This window comes from Camarhynchus parvulus, chromosome 7, assembly GCF_901933205.1.
Source record: "Camarhynchus parvulus chromosome 7, STF_HiC, whole genome shotgun sequence".
NCBI lineage: Eukaryota > Metazoa > Chordata > Aves > Passeriformes > Thraupidae > Camarhynchus > Camarhynchus parvulus.
In genome coordinates, this window is record NC_044577.1 from 32045858 (window position 1) to 32066601 (window position 20744).

General features: G+C 42.5%; 1 protein-coding gene across 2 annotated transcripts in view; it reads left to right on the plus strand.

Moving 5' to 3' along the window:
- THSD7B (thrombospondin type 1 domain containing 7B) overlaps positions 1-20744 on the plus strand; it is a 298626-nt gene that overhangs the window by 235882 nt on the left and 42000 nt on the right. The window lies entirely within an intron of this gene.

Consider the following 20744-nt stretch of genomic DNA (forward strand, 5'->3'; position numbering starts at 1 on the left):
TTTCTTCTGTCTCATCTTTGCTGAAGTTTCCATTAGTGCTAAAAGCTCTGCTGTCTGGTGTTTTCTTTATAGGGAAAAAACATCTCTATTCTGTAATGATAAGAGAGGGATCCCTTGCAGCTTCCTGTCTCTGGACATATTGAAACCTTTTAGCCAGTCCTTGCAAAATGTGAGCTTCATTCTCAAAATTGTTGTGTTGTTTTTCTTTTGCCTTTCTTTGTGTTGGATATGGGAGATTAAGTGTCCAGATTTATACACACCACACCAGAGAGGGTCTTTGCAGGGCTTTGTAAAACACTGGTAATTGCATCCCACTTTCTAGGGAAATTCTAAGCTAAAACCTTCCTCAATTGCATTTTTGTCTGGTTTATGTCACAACCACATCACATAATGTTTTATCTTGTGATTCACCCCTGCAGGGCTGATTTTTGGGGTGTTTTTAGTCTCCAGATATGTGATCCATGCTATGTTCTCCTGAACTGCAGCCTCACTCCCACACTCCTGTCCAGCTCCATGCGGATCTTGCTCCACACTGTCCCACTCCTCTTGTATAAAAATGTCATTTAGCTTCTCTCTTCAGTAAAATTTTAACAGGGCCATAGCTATTTGTGTGCCAGTATAATTGGTGAAATATTATCCAAGGCTGGCTGTCAGAGCATTCCCTCAGCAGTGATGCTAATAACTTCCCTCCAGCCTGACGTTCCCCATTTCATGCTGCTGCTGCTGTCCTACCTCTAGCCATTTCAGGCCAATTTAAAATTTCTGTACTAATCCCCCATCTTCTTCAATTTAACTAAAAACTTCCCAGGTGACACAACATTAAAGGTTTCCCAAAAATCAGACTGCCAAGATCAATTTAATTTCCTTTCTCTGGAAACTGAGAGGTTTTTTTCTCTGAGAAAGATGTCAGATCAGTGTGCCTTACCTGTATTAAATCTATGTGGTATTCCCCCCCAAATTCCTTTAACTTCACTGCCTTGGATTATTCTTTCCTTAATAATTGTTCAAATGCTTTGCTGCTGCTAAGCATAGAAGAAAGGGCTTTTAGTTGCTCTGATAACTTTTTTTTCTCCTTATTAAATATAGATGTGACATTTATTATTTCTGATTGTATGATATTGTTTGCGTCTTGTTAGATTTGTTAAACTTGCTACCCCATATGAAATTTTGTGTGCCAGTTCATTCACTAGTTTGAATGGAAATTACTTAATTTCTGGACTTTTTTTTCCCCTTGAGCTTTGTGTTCATCTCGACCTTGATACTATCCGTTTGATTATCAACATTGACATCAATAACAATTGAAGCACGTATTCGTGTAATTTGGAGCTACCTGCTGCCTTTGGTCTGCACTCCAGTGTAGCAGCTCTGCTCCTGTGCAGATTATCTCTTCATGTAGCATTTGTCACTTTCCATCACTTCTTTTAATAACTTCAGAGCAGCTCCCTTGTCCAGGCTGTGGCAGCTGCCCCTCGCTGCCTCCTCTGCTCTCCTCCTCTGCCATTTCCAAACCCTAAGGATGGGCTTCCCTTTGGTGCTTTCTTCACCTCCTCTCCCTCATCCATGCAGGACTTGTGATCTTCTCAGCAAGAGAGCTCTGGGCACACTGCCTGTGGGTTTTTGTTTCTGACTGAGATGTGGATCCCTGCAAGTGCCAACTTCTCTGACTGAAAGCCTCCAGTCTCCTTCCCCTGGCAGATCCTCCATCCTCGTGAGCAGTGACTTCCCAGTGGGTGCCTCACTGTGCACAAGTTGCCCTTTTGAAGCCAAGAGTTGAAAATGCCAGCCTGTCTTTTCTAAGGGTTCTGTGAATGCTGGTGAATACTTTAGTTTGGAATTGTCATATAATCACGTGCTTCAAATTTATTTTTATAACCAGCTCTTTCATTCCTCTTCCCTAGGAGGAAAAAAAATCAGAAATAGCACCTTGTTTCAGTGACTGAATGAAACTGTCAGTGACTGCTTTTGGGAATGTCTGATTCTAGTATTTTTATTAGCAGCATTTGTTCTGCAATAAATGAGAAGTCTTTTTTAGAAAATAGTGGTCCAATAACACTGTTTTCATATGAAAATCTCTCTCTGGAGGTCTGTGGTGTGTTGCTCAACAGTATTATCACAGTGAAACCATCCCAGTGTTACCTTGTGGTCCCATGACAATTTCAGCCTGGTTTTGATAAACTTCTTCAATAATTTAATTCACTGAGTCTCGTTTGCCTCTCACTCTGGTGAATCTACGTGACATCAGGTAAGTCCCTTTTGATTTATATGTCTGTAAAAAGAAACTTGAGGTAGCTACATATCATCTTTATTTGAAGCCTTGCAGAGCTGCACTGTGCTGCTTCCCAGCAGGAAACACAAACATTTGTATTTGCTTCCTGCTGTGGGAATTGTAACATTCTAGGAAGAGTTTAGATTTTTCAGTAAAACAACTGAAGAAGTATTTTAGTATGAATTTTGACTTAAAATATGTATGCATTACTATGTCCACAGATATACACAGAGAAGATACTGGATAAAAAATGAAATTATGAGCTAAGTTGAACATACACTGTGTACTTGTTTTGATTGACCTAAATGCTCATTTATGGCATAAATTCAGCAAGAACTTCCAGTGGTCATTTGGAAGGAAATACCCATATAAGATACTGAGATGACTTAAATCCTGTTGAGATGGGCAGAAATCAATAGAGCACTTTGGTTTTGTTGCACAGCTTTGCAGAAGCTGCAGTTGCCTTCCTCCCTTTAGTCAAGCATTTGGTCGTGCATTCACTGATTCTGTGCTCAATCTTGTCACTCTTCAGCCTTAAACACAAGTTTGAATATCCAACTGCAAGTGCCACATGGGAAATGCAGAGATGTTTAATGAGTGGTTGATGTTTTTCACCTTGTAATTAAATGTTATCCGTGAATATTTGCTCACGTGAAAAATAAATAGGAATGTATGATGTTGGCCAGCAGGTCATTGAGAAAATTAATGATGAGAAAAATTTTCTCACAGAGATGCTGTAGAAAAATTGACTGCATGTGTTAGTGGCCTGGATGCAATTACTGAATACAGCAAGCAAATATAAGTATATATCAATTTATAAGAGAGAGTGTAGAAAATTTTGAGAAGAACTTTCTGTCATTAGTTTGTCCTGTTTGCTGGGACCATTCACCTTTGGGGATGGTAGCTCTGAATTCAAAGATAATAAAGACAGATCCTCATGAACAGTTTTCAAAGAGGTCTTTCGGTTCTCAGTAGTGCAAACCTAGGGAAAAGAATGTTTTTCCTGTTGGAAAATACCACTGTCATTTTTTTCTCACTTATTCTCTAGGTTGTAGAATGTTGAAAGGTCAGGCTTGATGGACTCATTTGAGAATTTGTGGTGTCAGAGTAGAACAAAATGGACACTGGCAGTGGAGGTGTCTCTGTCCTGTCTGTCTGTCCCAAATACACTTAGATGACAAATCATCTGCAGCTGGAATGCTGATCCTGGCTGCATATTCATTTCATCTCTGGTCTTCTACCTCAGACTGTCATTAGCCAGCGCAGTCACTTGGTAGAGTGATGGGTTTCAATAAAGACACTCATACATTAAATTCTAGCTGCACCCAGGCAGGGCTTCACTGCTAAATAGCTGTGACATTCCTGAAGTGAGTGCTCCAGATTGGATAACAAGTTTGAAATAGGAGAGGCCAAGATTATGAAAGTTCTTTCTAAATCATCAATGTGCAACCTAAGAGTTACACTTCTTTTATTCCTCACTTTAAAGGTATTTTGTAGGACTTATTTCTTTTTTAATCAGCTGGTAAAAGCCATTTTCAGAGGAATATTCTCTCCTTTAGAAGAGAGAACCTGTGTATTGCAGTGTTGTTTATATTGACTATTAGAGAAACATTAAACTGTTTTTGCAAAGCTAATGGATATACCCTGATAAAATGCACTCAGATCCTTACCCAAACAGCACATGAGAAAATCTGATCAGCTCAGAATGGTTTAGATAAAAAACTAATGAGCATGAAGCCTAAATAATGACTGCCAGGTTGGGCTCATTGTGTGTCTGGTGCTTTGGGCTAAAAAGGGGCTGTTTCTATGATCTGCAATGATGGCAACTTTATTAAAAGTAGCATTGTTTTGGTCCCAGTACAAATATCCAAATTCCCTGGACAACTGCCTGCTTTTTTTTTTTAATTTGAAAGTCCTTTTACTCTTCAAAATTAGTGAAGCATTCTTCTCTTAGTCACATAAAATCCACTTTTTATTAATGTGCATCAGCTCTTACCCACAGCCCAGACACTTCACCATAACACAGAAGGGGATAATAGGCTGAATTATCCTTAAGCAATTGCAGTTGTAACTATTTCATGTCTTATTGTGGTATGTAAATTTGATTCTTTGCCAGGTCCCATGGACATATCTTCATTCTGACTACTGGAAGGCACAGTGGGATAAATGGATTAAAGTAGAACTAGCTCTTAGCATTATTTCTTATCACTTTTATGGTAATGTCTTCACTGATGTAGTTGCTGTATGCACACAGAAAGCAACTTTCCCAAAAGTGGGAAACCCTTTCAGTATTATACCAAATGTAAAAAGTAAAAATAAAACAATGGGAAAGGATCAAAGGGCAGTGAAAATAGTGGTAGTACAGAGATTGTTTGGTCATTCAGGTTAATAGCAGACACAATGGGATGATGAGGCTATTTTTACCAGGTTGTTTTTTGGAAGAAAAAATACAGTGAATAGCAACCAGCATTACCAAGAGTTGTGCAACCAAGATGCTGTGTCTGAGTGGTTTTGGGAGGGAGAGGTGAGGCTTGCAGCAGGAATGGATCTCAAGAAAGTACTGAGAGCTGGGGAAAGAAATGATATTTCATATTAATTCCAGTTAAGTATTCCAGGAGGGTGGCATAAAGAAAGGTATAACAGAAGTTCAGCCCTGAGTGCTCCTCAGTGGTGTCATTGATGGAGCGAAGTGGGGACAACTGAAGTGAGAGAGAGATGAGCTAAAATAATGTGTTGACTGGAGAGGAACACTTCAGCTATGACAGCCTAAGTGCTGGTTGAAAATGAAAGTTGAAGCCATGGGGGAGATAAAATTAGCTGTGGACAAGGGAGGGAGAAAGAAGAGCAGGCAGGCTGAGGGATAGCTCCCCTGTGCCCAATAAAAAGGAGGATAAGTGGAAGGAGCAAACTTATGAAAGGCATAGCAAAGAGACAGCTAACTCCTGCTCTCAATACAGTTATTCCTTGGTGCAGTATATATAAAATGGGATGTAACATCTTTGCATTAGAGACCAGCTTTTTTTGTTCCTTGTTGGAAGCTGAGGCTTTTAACACCTTGCAAACACAAATCACCAGTGAGGTGCTCTGGCAGGAGCACTACATCTGGGTGGTGAGTAGGGCACAAGCTCTTGCCTGTCTGCTCAGCCTGGGAGGGCAGTTTTGGCTGACACTTTGTGCCTGCTGGTGGTACTGCCACTCTGGAGTGTTCTCCAGCAGGCAGGGATGCAAGGCTTTTGCCTTTGAGATGGAAGTTCCTCTGCAGGGAATGTTTCCAGCTAGGAGGAGCAGGGAGGGGAGAAGTTCATCATCGCCTGCAGGTGGGAAATTTTGCTACTGGCACTTAGCTCATATCTTCAGGAAGTTCGGCCCAGCCTGGCACAGACCTGTGTCATGACCATATGCTCTGCCTTATAACACTGCCCTCTCTAAGTCTCAGGAAAGGTTTTTTCTTTTAAATGGTTAGATTAATTATGGTTTATTAAGTGTTTTGTCGCCAGGCTATTCATTAGTATGGAGTGTGGAGAAAAGTGGGAATGTGAGACTGATGGGCAAGCTGCAGACAGAGGTGAGGGGTTGTTCCTCGGTCTCTGGGGCTTTCCCTGTGCCTGTGGGAGCAGGGACCAGCTGCCTGGGCATGGGGGATGGAGCTGCTGTTGCATGAAGGTCAGGCAGGAGAGTCCCTGCAAGGAGCCAGAACTGGCATTCCCTGGTGCCTGAAGAATGGATGCTCCCTTCCTTCAGCAGCCTCTAAAATACAATTGTTCCTCTCCTCTCAGCCTTGCCTCCCAGAACTCTTGCTGTCTCTGTCAGCCCTCTGTGCCTTCCCTTGGATCCAGCTCTGCTGCTGCCACCAAATTCAGTTCTTCAGCCTGCAGAGTTAGGGCAGAATAACTCATTCAATTTTGCCTCCATTACTGAGCAGCCATGGGCTGCCTCAGAGGGCAGGTGGGTATTTAATGTGACATTTGCACTTCTGTAAGGTTCTGGCAGTGTCATGGGGGCCAGCTAATACAGGTGAACAATTGCCAGTGGTGGCCTAGTCTCGTGAAGAACAGTAATATGACAGTTTATACTCCAGGCTTCTCTCTGTGGGATGATACTGCTCAAGGAAATTAAGCCTAAGAGATAATTTGGCAACAGGCTTATTTTAAATACTGATTAATGACTATTGCTTTAGTGCAGCTCCTGCTTTACTCATGATGTTTTAATATGGCAAAAGAATTATGATTAGTGCTCTTAGGTTTTTAATGTTCAGATAGTTAAAATGTCCCATAATAATCGCTCCCTTTAATACTCAGCATAACTATTACAGAGATATAACTGTGCTTTGGTGTTGAAAAGAAGAAACCAGGATCCCAATGTGATCGTGAATGCCTTTTTCTGGTAGCTTAAATCAAATCCTTGAATTTAAAAGTCCTTGGCAGCAAGTTTTAAGAACTTTAATTAAAAAATAAGTCTTCCATAAATTAAAAAAAAGATAATTTGTTGAAAGGAGTTACTTAAATATTGCAGTAAAAATATAGTGGAATATATAGCAGGAAGCACAAGTAAAAGCATCACAATCAGAAAACAAATTCAGATTCAGGGTGGCTGTAATCTGAGATGTACCTGTATAGCATACAAAGTACCTCCAAGATTTGTAATCATTATTCTTGTGACATTAACGTGGTTTAGATCTGATTCTGCAATATCTCACACCATTGGAAGTCAGGAATGATTTTCTAATAGAATTGCAAAAAAACCCCAATAAGAATAAGAACAGGCTCCAACTCTGCCAATCTGGCTGATCCTTGGAAGAAGCAAGAAATATTTGCATACATTTCCCCTCTCCTGCCTCAGAGGTGCTATCTTGCATGCAGCAGTTCATTGTTGCCTCACCCAGCTTGTAATTCTGTTGTTTTGGGTTCTCCTCTGTGGCTTTGTAAACCATGTTAAGAGTGGAAGGAGTGTGAACTCAAACCTTCCCTTGAAAAGAAGAATCCCCCCGTGCCCATGCAGGACTCCCACAAGGCTCAGAGCAGCATCTCAGCATTTGGAGCTGGGAGCACTGCTGGGGCTGCCGGTTTGTCTGAGGGAATATTTTATGTACAACCATGTCTTGCAGGAATCACAGCGCTCCCACACAGCCCCACAAGCTCTGCACCAGCCCACTGAGCTCATCCTTGCCTCTGTCTCCCTCCAGGGAGTGTCTCTGGATACACTGTGGGGTTGTGCTGCCTCCCACAGAAGCCTCAGCCACCCATTTGATGCCCCTGTCCCTGTGCGCCTTGGGCAGTGTCCCATACTGCTTCAATGCATGGAAAAACCTTCTCTCTCCAGTTCCTTAAAGCCTGACCTTACCTTCTTCCATGTGCCATTTTAAGGTGATATCCCTGCTGGTTTTGTTGAGTTCTTTCCATGATGTCCTCTTCCCCATGTCCTCTCTTTGCCCGTTTCTCACTTGGCAAAGGCTGCTGTGATCTTGCCATTCTTCCTGAAAAGGTGTTAAAAGTTCTTTATTGCAGTGTTGTTTTCACTGATGGTTTGGCTGGTCTTGTCCATGTGCTGAAGTACCACAAGTCCTTTCTCCCACTCCATGTGTGTTTCTTCAGGTGTTGGTTCCTCTTTCTGCTCCCTTTCTTCCTTCATTTGCCGTAAAACTAAATATGGACAATTGATGACCCTCATCGGTTACTTGGTGTGGCATTTCCCACTTTTTCAGGATGAATCCAGGAATGTCATACGAAGCACCCACTGGCATTGGGCTGGCTGCTTATTCCTCTAGGAATACACCAAGGAAGGGTTGGAAAGCAGTATTGTTTATACAAGTGAGCAATTACCCATGGTGGGCAGTTTAGCAGCTTCTGACTTTGTGTGTTGGTCAGGTAAGGATGGGGTGGAGAAAGGGGAGGTAGCTGAGTATTTTGCTTCTCATGTACGTTTTCTCTGTGCACCTTCCAGCTCTGATAGAAGCAATAACCTCACTGAACTCATCACTGACAGCAGGAATGTGTAGGACTGGCTAAAGTAGGGACAGGAACACTAAACGGGACAGGGAAAGGAGAAATGGGAATGGTTTAGCTTCTAGAGTAAGATAAGTTGGAAGTTAGAGAAAAATTGGGGGAAAAAAAGACACTGTAGAGATTTTCCTATTAATCTTTTAAGCTGGGAGGCTGCCATCCTGACATAGTCAATGGAAGGAGGTGAGTGCCTATAACATGCCTTAACTAGCAGCCTAAATTGAGGGGTTTAATGCCACCTGTTTTATTGTTGTGATTCATGATCTTATTAACACACTTTTAAAATGAAAAGAAGTGTCAGACATCAAGAAAGATAAGGGGTAGGTGGAGAGCCTGAACATCTGGTAAATGTTCTGTTCAGTTCATTTTAATAATAATTTTGGGTGTTTTTTCCTTTCCTCTTCCATTATTTTTAGGTAAATGAGATTGTAGCTTAGCGTGAAACTGATTTTGGAAATAAATTTGATGGCATGCTCCTTCTCTTGCAGAGGTGGCTTGATCTCTGTAATGCGGTTTCTTGCATAAATGCATGAACCTTTTTATGTAATTTTATTGCTTGTTAAAGATGTGTCCTCAAGTGTAGATTACTACTTTAAAGGCTTTGTCCGTGGCTGTGGCCAAAACCATTTTTTGGACTGTTTAATTCTGGTTTGTTTAAGAAGCTGTCTTTACTGGCCACATATCCTAATTTTAATTAGACCTGCTGCTTTTTCTTGTATTCTTGCATTACTGAACCTCTGGTATTTTTTGCAGAGAGATACACCTGGAAGAAAAAATTGCACAATCGTTTATTGGCAACTTACAAAACTTTGCCAATGTTTAATATGTCTGAATTCATGAAATAAAGTGTTTAATATGTCTGAATTCATTTTTCACAGAAAGTCAGCAGGAAATAGAAAAATCCTCACAGAAGCATCCAAATACAGCTCAACCAATTTCTTCTGTGTTCAAATATGTCATAGTGATGTCTGGAAAGTGAGTGCCTTCCATTAGTGCAGCGCTGCACCTCAGACAGGTGCCCCGCTGGTGGCTGACCCCAATATAATTGCCCAGCACCTGCAGCAGTCAGTTCTCCTCTGGTGTGTCTCCCCCAAACCATCATCTCTTCTCTTAACTTTTACTCTAAAATCCTGTCAAGCTCATAAACGCCTTTCCCATTCCTTTTCCTCTCTGAGGGCTAACTCCTGGCTGACATGCTGATGGATTTATAAAGGAAGCACTGACGGAGCACACTCCGTTCTGCTGCCCGGCCAATTAGCGGTGCGTCCGGTGGCTGTCCCTGGATGGCTGCACAGGAAGGAGCCCACTCAGGATGAGAAGTTAGCACTTACAAAACAAATGATGCCTCAAATGAGTTGCTAATTACTGGCTCCTTCATTTCCCGTGGCGAAAATCGAGATAAAAGTGAGTTTTAGCCCTTGTGTCAGTTTTGGAACTGCTCCCTTCGGCCTATGAAGTTGGAACACTCGGAGTGTATTGATGATGTGCTGTGAGTATCTGGAGAGGGTTTATGGACCCACCAGCCTTCAGCTGTGAGCTGTGTTCTCCTGGGGATGTGTTGCTGGTGGCGTATGTGCCCCTCATCACAGGCAGAATGGGAAAGGGGGTGTAAACCACAACAAGGAGCAGAATAATGAACAGAATCCAGTGGCGTGGTGATGGTCACTTAAACTGTTAAAGCAGGAGCTGAAGTAATCCTGAGTGGTCACCCAAATTCAAAGCTACATTTATTGAAACTGAGGCTGGAACATCTTGTCCCCAAAGGGTATCTCAAAGCTCATTCTGAATGAACATTGAGGTGTAAGTTGGAATGATTCTTTCGACCTTGGTAATCCTTGTACTTTCTGAAAATTGTACTGACACTTGAAACATCAAATTAGCCAGGAGGTTTTTCAGCTCTGATTTCAGAGATCTTTTATGCTGAATATTAAGGAGAAAGGAGTTATGCATAGTAAAAAAAAAAAAAAAAAACCAGGTAACTTGATGAAAGCCTTATAAATAACTGCTTGAAAATAAGACATTGTCATACTGGAACTAATACTGCTATTGAACTAGTTGGAAAGTTATATTGACATTATTCAAGAATGTTTTATCTCTAGTACTTGTGATTCTAAGCTGTGCATTTATTGGATGTTGCCATTGGGAAAATGGACACCTATTATATATTCTTCTAAGAAAGGACAGTCATCTGAGATTCAGCACATGGCTGAGCAAAGGAAGCAGAGAGAAAATTAATTTTCATAGGGAAAGTTGGGCAGAAGATGAAAAAAAAATACATTAGAGAGGTGGCTGAGTGGAATAAGATAATCTAAAGACCAAAGATCACCTGTTGAACCAAATAAATAATTCAGGAAAACCCTTGATACCCAGGGACCCTGGGCTGAATTGGAAACTGAGCTCTCCCAGTCCTTGCTTGCTGTTATGAATCAGTACCTGACAGCTCCACTGCACTGTGCCAGAGGCTGGGATCTCCCCCAGCTGATCTTGGCAGGCTCTGCCAATGGCTTGTGCTGTCCTGAAACAGCCATAATTTCCCTGCCTTGCGTCATGATGTCTGCTCTCAGAAATTACCTCCCACTGAACTGAGGGCCAGCTCACCGACCTACTTCTCCTGCAGGAACTTCCATGCCCTACATATACCAGGCTGAATGTTTTAAAATACCCATCAGCCAGCTGACCTGCCTGATGTGGGAGCCCAGGCAGCATGATGGTGTTTTGGGCTTAAAGGTGTCTGCAGGATGAAGTCCCATTGACACTTAGATTCCCAGTGCTTGGTCTGAAAGTAGGATTAAAGATTCTGAGGTGACTTATAGCCTCACACTGTTCTTGATGCTCATATTAAATAGCCACAATCTCTGCAGGGAAATGTGCTGCAGCCTGAGGAGAGCTAGGTCAGGCAGTAGAGGTTAGTCCTTGGGTTTCTCATGACTTCTAGGAAATCTTGGACATTGCCTTGCCCCCAGGTTTCTGAAATCCAGTGCTGTGATGAATCTCAATAGTTGGCAGACCAAATGATTCTGGAAAACCGGCCCAATTGCAATAAATGCTTTCAGATTATTGTCCCAAATGATCTATTGAAAAAGGAACAGTTGAAGGCAAGAGTGAGTAAATGAGAGCATTTTCTGAAAGAGCAAATCACAGAGGGAGCCCCTGGCCATTTTTCAGGCTCTATCACATAATCAGAAGCATTCAAAAGCAGGAAGTGTTGGAGGGAGATAAGGGACCTGTACATGAGGGCAGTGAGGTCATGGGTAATAATTGGCAAGAACCTGAGAGAAGCTGACCAGTCTAACCTCCTTAGGTTTATCTCAGAGAAGAGTAAAAACATTTAGGCAATATTGAGATACCCAGTTCCAGTTTGTGGGAGGATGCAGATAAAAGCAGCACAGAGCATCTTAGGAGCCAGCACGGCCTAATTAAGAGAAAATACTGAACGTAATCCCCCAAGACTCCTCTCAATGGTTCTTTGCTCAGGCAGCAGAGTTCAGCATAAACAAGTTAAATATGCTGATATAAAACTGAATTGTGTAATAAACACAGATAGAGAGCTTCTCTTCCCTTTTAATGCCTGGGAAGAGCACAGCAAGTGGGCCAAGCAGCCAGGGGAGAGCAAGCAGTGTGGTGTTTGAATGGTATGTTCCCCTTTTCCATCAAAGTTTTGATTCAACCCATGTGTGCTTAAGCTAAAGATTTCTAGGGCTTGTGTTTTCTAGAACCCCTGTGCTGCCCAGGCTGCTTCTGAATGGGAGTTTGGGCTGCAGGTTACTCAGCTGTGTCATCCCACTGCTGGGGGAGGGGGAAGAGCCAAATATTGGTGAAAAGGCATCTGGGGCTGGGCATTGTCTGTGGGGGTTCCTAGCAGTTCTCAAGGACATAAACACTGTTTTCATGACGTGGTGCCCAGGAGTATAATGGTAATGGGCTGGAATTAATAGTGGAGATGGAGGCTGACTATATGGAAGAGTCTTCCTAGCTAATCAACCACTGCCACAGTGCCCTTTCCAGAGGGAAAGAGCCATTGAAACAGGACCAAACTAACTCTTCCTATAGGAATTTCTCAAGTTCATTAGATCCTACCAGAGGCCTGGGCGTGGATCACTGCTGTGTGTAATTCTGCTGATGGAGTGAGCTGTGGAGAAGATGAATAACCAACGTTCATGTCCTGTGATTTGTGCTGTGTCAGAGCTGCACTTGCCTCTGCTGCTGTGCCAGCCTGGTGGAGAATGTGGCCTCACTGGAGATGTGCTTACATCCCCTGTCTGCTGCTGCTGTGTCTGCACTTCTGGCATGCTGGTGGTGCAATGGAAACAAAGAAAACAATCCAAAAGAGACAATATAGCATAAAAAAGTCTGAATGCTTAGTATCACATTGCTTTGGGATAAAACAAGATAGGCTTCTGGAAGCAGTCCGTCTGAGGAGAGTAATTCTCAACAAAAGTTGGCAATGTGTTGTTACCATTAGAATTGATGAAATTGTCATTTGCTGTAAGTAGGTGTGCTCTGAAGGAGTCTGCACATATTACTGTACTGAGCAAAGATAATCTTGCTTCACAGTATCCTGGTCTGTTCTGTATTTTAGAGCTGCCCTTGTATGCAGCATCAGGGGCTTCCTTCAGTACTTCCCCTAATTTTCTTTAAGCCTCCCATAATTGTTCCCCAAGGAAAGGTGTATTTTACCCACTGTGGCATCTCACCTCATCCCCAGGAGGTCCTAAAAGCATAGCCATTACAATAGTGTCTGTCATCAGCTTTTTCTCTGCCCCAGCCCTCCCTGCTGGTGATGTTTTGTTGATTGCAGGAATGCAAAAAGCATCAAGACTATAATCTTTGGAAAGCATCCAAGGGAGTTTTCCAGTAGGCAGGGTGGAGTGTTTAGGTGACTTTCTCTCAAGTGAATGCTGTGGGTCCCCCATGCTCTTCTGCACCTGCCAGCATCTCTGGGTTGCTGCTGTAGGGGGCTGCAACACTGCTGTGTGCCTTTGATGGCATTCCCCACTGGACAGATGGGATTTATGTGTTCCTGATTATAGGTGGAAATCCCAAGTGCCAGCAGTAGGGATATCCCTGATGTCTTCTGCTTGTGTGAACCATGCAGCTCCTGCCCAATGTGCCACTAGGCTTTTTCCTTTAGCTGCTTTGGTTTCACTCTGCAGTGCTCAGGTGCAGCCATAATTGTTTTGTCTGGATGAGTGAGGAAAATAAATCCTTTTTCCTTTTGTGTGGGGAATCTCATGTCAGAGATATTTACAAAGAGCCCTCTGGCTGGCAGTGCATCACAGCTACCTGCTCACATCCCTTGTGTTCCACAGGAGCACATCCTGCTCCAGAGACCTCTGTCCAGTGCTTGAGGATGCCAGGCAGGAACAGTGAGGCATAAGTTTTGTGGTTTGGGTTGTTTATTTTGAACATCCTGTTTTGCTGACCATCAGAGTGAGAAATACGGTTTTTGTTGGTGTCCAGTAGTTGCCTGAGTTAGAAAGTCAGGCACTGTCCTTGAGAAGCATCTTCCACTGTGTTTAGAAGGGAAAAATGCTGCCTCAGGTTTCTGTTTTCCTCAAAATTGCAATGTCTTTTGTTTTTATTAGGAAAAATATTTCCATGTCTAAACATGCACAAGCACAAATAAAAGCTGATTACTTCTTTTTTCATTTCCATGGTGCAAAAGAAGGAATTTTTTTGGTGCTTTTCCTTCTCTGATAGTTTTTGTTGATATAATAGAAGTAACAGAAGGCAGCTCAATTTTTTGATTACATAATCTAAAAAAACCCCCAAAACAACCAAAAATCCAACCTAAACTATTATTTATTCCAAATGCAGTGGATTTTTCAGGGATCTCTAGCAGGCTGTATTTCTCTATACCCATCTGAAGCAATGTGCTTTATGCTGGTCCTTCATAGCCTAGACTTGCCAACATTTGGCAATTAAAAATGCCATTTGGAAACTGTCTGATGTCCCTATAGCAAACACTGAGAGGAATTTACTGCCATACTCAAGTAGGTTTGAATGGCTTTTTGAGTGAGCAGTTACTTTCCTTGCTGTGGAGTGTTTGTGTCTAAGTCTAAATGAGAAGGCAGTGAAAGGTGGCTTGTTCCATGTCCCATTATATAAAGGGTGGCTACAAAGAAGGAGGAGTTGTATGGAAAAGGCAACAGGTAGGAAAAAGAGGTTATTCCTTCCAGCTGGACACAAGGACATTTTTTCACAGTGAGAATAATGCATTGGAATAATCTCCCCAGGGAGGTGGTGGTTTCCCCAGCGTTGGACACTTCTATGATGCTGGGCAGGCTGCTGGGCTACCTTGCCTAGACTGTGCTTTTGCCATGAAAAGTTGGACCAGGTGATCCCTGAGGTCCCATCCAACCTTGTATTCTCTGATGCTGTGATTCTCTGAAATTTGTGTGTCTGGACACACACACTGGTGTGCAGCTGCTCTGTGGGAGAGGCTTTGGTACAAGCTGAATGGAGCTTGGCTCTTACACCTGCACTGCTTGCTGAAAGCAAAGATTTCCAGAGCTGGCTTTGTGAAGTAAGCTGAAAATAACCCCACAAGTGTTGCCAATGGAGCAAATGATGGCACTAAGGTCACTATCAAGCTGTCAGTAGATATACAGGCATTAGCCTTTTAAGTGTTGCTGCTTTTCCAACTTTTCTGCCTGTTGCATGTGTCTCAGACGATCAGAGGCTGTTACAGAACTGGCCAAACCACAAAGAGATGACCCAAGTCTAGCCCAGCAGAGTTCCATGGATTCCCTGTTGCAAATAACTTTATCATTGCTTCTCCATGTGCCTCTGTCCTGCCTCAGACATATTTTGTTTTGTGTTATATTTTGTCAAGTCTTTGTAAAACACAGTCAGCCTCTTCCTTTAGTGTTTTCCTTTGTCTTTTCTTTGCCTTCATCCTTCACAGTGTTGCTGCCAGTATTCCTTGTTACCATATTTCTGCTCTTTTTCTTGCTTCCCCTGAAATGCACTTCTGCACAGTGAATATTTGCCCTTCTTTGCCAGTTATTCTCTCTCCTTTCTTTCCACTTTCCTGTCAATCAGCTCCTGTTTATTCCTAGTGAGATCCATGCATACATGCATGTATTTGTCCATGTGCCAGATACTATGCAGTAACCTGCAGGAAGGTCAGAGGTGCACTGCAAAGTAAGGGGTCTTAGTAATAAAAACCAGCAGGAGCAGCTGTCTCAGAAACAAAACAAAGATCTGGAAGCCTCTACCCAGAGACAGGAGACTCCAATTTGCATTTACAAGTATTCCATCTATTTTACCTACCCCAGAGTTACAATTGAGAAATGGCAGAATTCATTGATGAATAAATGCAGGCAAGGGAGTGTTTACTTTATTTAAATAATTACTTTTTTTGTTTTCTTGCTTAATCCTGATGGTGTTGGTGCCATTGTGACTTAGCTAAGAACTGTATTCTTTTGAATTCCAGCTCCTGTCTTGCTTAAAATTTAGTAGCTAGAGCTGATGCAGTAAATAAAATATTGTCATCTTTGGGGGATCCACATTTATGGGCTGATACATGAACTGGCTGAACTCCAGTGTGCCTCTGATCTATAATGTAGAACTGTGGTTTTTTGAGAACCTCTCAAAATGTACGTGAAATCCACGCAAGAATCCCCTCAACTTCAATGTGCAATTTGTATTTAAAGTATTTAGTGTGGCTTAATAAATGTGGTGCTCACTGGGTAATTGATACCTGATTTAGAAGTCTTCTGTGGAGTTCCTCATTCAGAGATCCTAGAACCAGAGGTATGTGGTGGTGGTGGTGGTAGTGGTGATGATGATGATGATGATGATGATGATGAGGGTCTGCTTTGACCCCAGGATAAGCTCCTTGTCTGCAGTCAAATCCCTGCCTAGCTGGGGAGGTTTGTGGAAAGGCACACTCTTTGGCTGGAGGAGGAATAACCCTGGATAAACTGATCCAGTAGTTAATTTCCTTCATACTTAAAAAGTTCCCTCTTTGTTTATCATTTTAGGTTGAATTTGTCTAACTGAAGCTCTCAGCCTTGGGAGCATACATCTTTATCTGCTAGCTTAAAAAAGAGGTCTTCTAAGAGAAATTCCCTCTGTATATTCTCAAAAATAATTGAATCTCCTTTTTCCCACCTCCCATCTGAGCCAAAGTAGGTTCCTTCATTTTCCTACTTTTAGGCAAGTGTTCCAGACTTTGAATTATTTTCCTGGATTTCCTTTAACTGCTCTGTCATTATCAATGCTTTTACAATGCAGAGCTAGGACTGTAGGCAGTGTTACAACAACCATGTTGTTAATATTTAATATAATGGAAATTCTTCCCCCCTATCCCTCTATGAGGTATAAGACAGCCCCAGGTTTCCAAAATAGAGTCTGGCAATCTGTGATTTATTCAAGGCAGCAGTGAATAAACCAGCATAGGGCTCAGTGATGCTGCAGATAGATGGTTTCAAGCTGCTGGAAGATCTCTTTAAAGCTCTCTCAGGTGTCTTTTTGCTACTCTGCATCTGGTGTGATACAGCAGAGTTATTTCTTTTTATGGCTAAGCATTGCTATTTTATCTGACAGTGGTACCATGCTTTGTTGACAGACCTGCCATCATATAGATGGTAACTAATTATATTGGTGTTTTAAATGTTTGCCTGTAAAGCAACAGAGGAAATGCCACCACTCACCTTGGCAATTTGATTCTGGTCTTTATAGTGTTACTGCCATCAGTTGTTCCCCAGTTGGTTCAAATCCTTCAGATTTCTCTTCAACTTGGATACCTAAGCCTGGCTGTGCTTTCTGAGCTGAATCTGTGCCACAGCTGAAGTGGTACCTCAGTGTTTTACAAACTCTGTATTTGTCTCATCATTTTACTATACTATTGGATCACATTCTCTTTATGGCTCTCTGCAATTCCTAGATCCAGGACAGTGGTACCCCTGAGTGTCTGTTTTTTTTCTCATCCTGTGTTCTCATTGTTACCTGGTCAGTCTCTGGTCACTGTAGTTCTCTACTTCTCTCTCAACTTATTTTTTCATTCCATGTCACCAATTCATAAAGTGCATCTTGAATTTTTGAATTCCTGTCCTCCAGTAGCCTCGCTGTCCCTCTCACCTTGGCAGCATCCACAGTCAGTACGAATCATTTTCAGTCCATCAGCCTTACATTAATGAAAAGAAGGGATATGGCTGGATACAGAACATAAAGCTCTGCAGAGCCATGTGTGTGGTTTCTTGCCAGTTTTACACTTTACTATTCCGAATGTGATTTTCCAGCATTGTGCTGCAGAGTATTAGATTAATCCAAACCATATTTCCTTAGCCTGAAGGTTTGTGAAAGGCTTACTAAGGTCGACATAATACCTGCCATTTCATCCCTATCCACAGCATCTCTTATCCTGTTACTGAAGAACATTACAATGATTTCACACAGTTTGATCTTGACAAACCCATGCTGCCTGCTACTCATCTCCTTGTTATTTTCTGCTGCTTATAGATGATGTCTGTAGAAAAATATTTTCTGAAGAATAAAGGTGTGTATGACTGCTGTGCAATTCACTGTTTTCCTCATTTCTTCCTCCAGCTCTCTTGCATTGCATCTTCTGAAGATGCTGGGCATCTTGTCCCTGTCATTCCTAAATAGCCCCATTGACACAGGAGTTATTTCAAGTGTCTCTTCCAGTTTGCCCTCCTTGTTGTCAAACTTTCTGACTCAGTCCCTATCATAAAAAGTTTATCTCACCTTTCTTTGTCTTCACCCTGTTGATTTTCCATTTTCTGCCATTCCCTCTATTGTAAATTGACTTTCTTTTAGTGTTGGGCTTTCTCTGTGTGGCTCCTGTGGTAGGTAATGGTGTTTCCCCTTATTTCATTGACTCTTCAGCTCCTTTCAGATCTGCTATTTGACATCAGTTTCTTGTCTCTGCCTTGTTAATTTTCCTTACTTTCTCATCTGCAATGGGCAGAGTGAATACTTTCCTTCAGACCATTTGCATGATCTTTAAATTACTGCAGCCTCTAATTTATACCACATGCTATTTGCTTTGTTGCATTATTTAGTTCTCTAAAAGGTTTCAGGTAGGGTGGTTCATGAGTACAACACACTGCAAAGCACAGCTGGGTTGTGTAGTCTCCATGTGCATTTGCTTTCTATTTTCTCCTTTTACTTGCTGTTTTGGGAAACAGCCTTTTTCACTCCATTATTTCCAGAGTCATGGATGTGTGAAGGTGGTGCTCCAGGGAATGGCAGAGGTGTGAGAACTGCTGAATCACTCGTGCCCTGACATCCCCATCCTGAATGGTGGTACAGAGCAGGACTTGGTGCACTGGTGGCGCTTATTATGGGGTGCAGGACCCTCTGGTATATGAGCAAATGAGGAGTTCAGTGTTCTGGTAGGGTTCCTGCAGTCAGACACTCATAAATTCCTTAAAACCAAGAAAATATAGCTATTATAGATGCTGGTGTTTGCAGAGCATGGGCACATGTGCATGAGAATTATTCCGTTATTCCCTCTCAGAATCCTGGAATGGTTTGGGTTGTAAGGCACCTTAAATACTATCTAGTCCAACCCCCACTGCACACCCCTAGGGATGTGTTCCTTGTCAGATTTATTCAAAACCCCATCTATTTACTTTTTATATAGCTTCTCATTAATCAGCAATATGTAGGCAGTATTGATGTCCATTTAAATAAATACATACTGCAGCAAAAATTCACCATGATCAATACTTTTTTTCCCTAAATTTTAGTGAAGCGCCTATAAATGTTCAGATGTTTCTTGCTTGCTACAGCATGTCCCAGTGGAATTCAGTAGAAGTCTTTGCACTGATTTGTGTGGGTTTGTGCAGGTCCATGTAAAGCATTTAACCTCAAACTACAGGTCAGTGATAGAAATGCAGGAATCTGAAAATACATATTCCTGAATAATACAATTCATTGCCCTGAAAGAAAGGAATGGAAACAGAGAAGAAAGGAAGGACTGGAAACAGAGAAGATGTCAGCTACCCCACAAGGTAGTGACTCCCAAGCAATTCCCTCTTGTCTTTTGGCTTGGGGACAGTGTATGTGCACTCTGATGTTTGAAGTAGGTTGGGTAGAATTTAACTTCTGGCTCAAGGGAGCCTTTAGTTTATTAAATATGGATGTTCTTTCAGGTAGAAACATGGTTTCTCTCTGCAGCACATCACTTTCCTTGAACATATGCATTTGGGGAAGAAAACCCAGCTCTTCTGTACCTAAATCTTTTCTGTCTGAATCCACCTGCAAGAAATAGCAATAAAAACTGTCAGATTGTAACAACTGCAGGATTTTTGAGTGTGCAGTGGCATGGCTTTAGCTGCCTTCACATCTGTGGAATTGTGTGGCTGGTCCCAAGTCTGGGCTCTGTGCAGCACTGCTGGGGGACCTGCCTTTGCCTCACCTGTAATTACAGGGAGAAAATCACTCGAGTTATTGCTGCGTCTAAATGCAGCGCTAACGTCTGGCAGTGAGACAGCTCCCACAAACAGGCCGTGCAACAGGCTGTCACATCCCCTGCCTTCTGCATTATCTTGCTCTTCTAGGGAAATTTTTCCAGCTCCAGTTACTAATCAGGCTGTGGGTGATCTCTCTGAGCTCTGAAGCAATGGGATCTATCACTCATCCATCAGCGCCTGTCCCGCTCTCCCTGCGAGCATCCATTTCTGCCTGGCTGCTGCTGAGGAGGAATGAGACCTGCTGCTGAGTGGGCTGGGGGAGAGCCACAGTCTCGTCCTGACAAAACAATCAGGTTATGGGCTGGTTTGCATTTCTGTTCCTGCTTTTGCAGGAACATAAACTGGACTGTTTCTTGCTGTGACTGCGGGAAGCCTCGGGAGCAGCTTGCTCCTGCTTCCAGCCTTTGGTGTAGCCTCATAGAAGAGTGTTTCAAAAAATGTAACTTTCAACTGCCTGACACTCCCCAGTCTCTTCTATCTCTTGTCTATAGTGCTATCAATCAAATTGTTCTTGTCAGTTAACTGGTTTTAAATCTCATGTGGAAAAAATTGTCAGTTCAAGATCATACTACAGTAAGGACAGATGTGACTGCTCTTATTGCGTTAATTCATTCTTGCTTAAAGATGTGAAAATAAACTGATAGAATATCAATTTGAACCTCTTAGACCTTGAAATGATTTAAAATCTCCTAAAAGAAAGGCTAGGGCTGAGCTTTGTCTCCAAGGCATCATTTTTAACTTAGCAGGAAGCTCTGATGGTCTTTCCTTTAAATTGCCTATTGTCCAGATGCCTACAAAGAAAGTGCTTCAGCGGGACTGTTTGTGTTTAGTGACGGCGTTTATTTCATCTCGTGTGACAGATGACTTGGCTTCTGGATCGAGTAATTACTTCCTCACATCCTGCTGGGGCAGGTTTCTGACCTGCTGGAGCAGCGATTGGCTCTGGGAGCGCCGGCTGGCTGGGCAGGGAGCTGCTGTGGTGGCGGTGACAGGCTCCAGAGCCCCGTGTCCCCAGGCTGGGGTGGCTCCTGC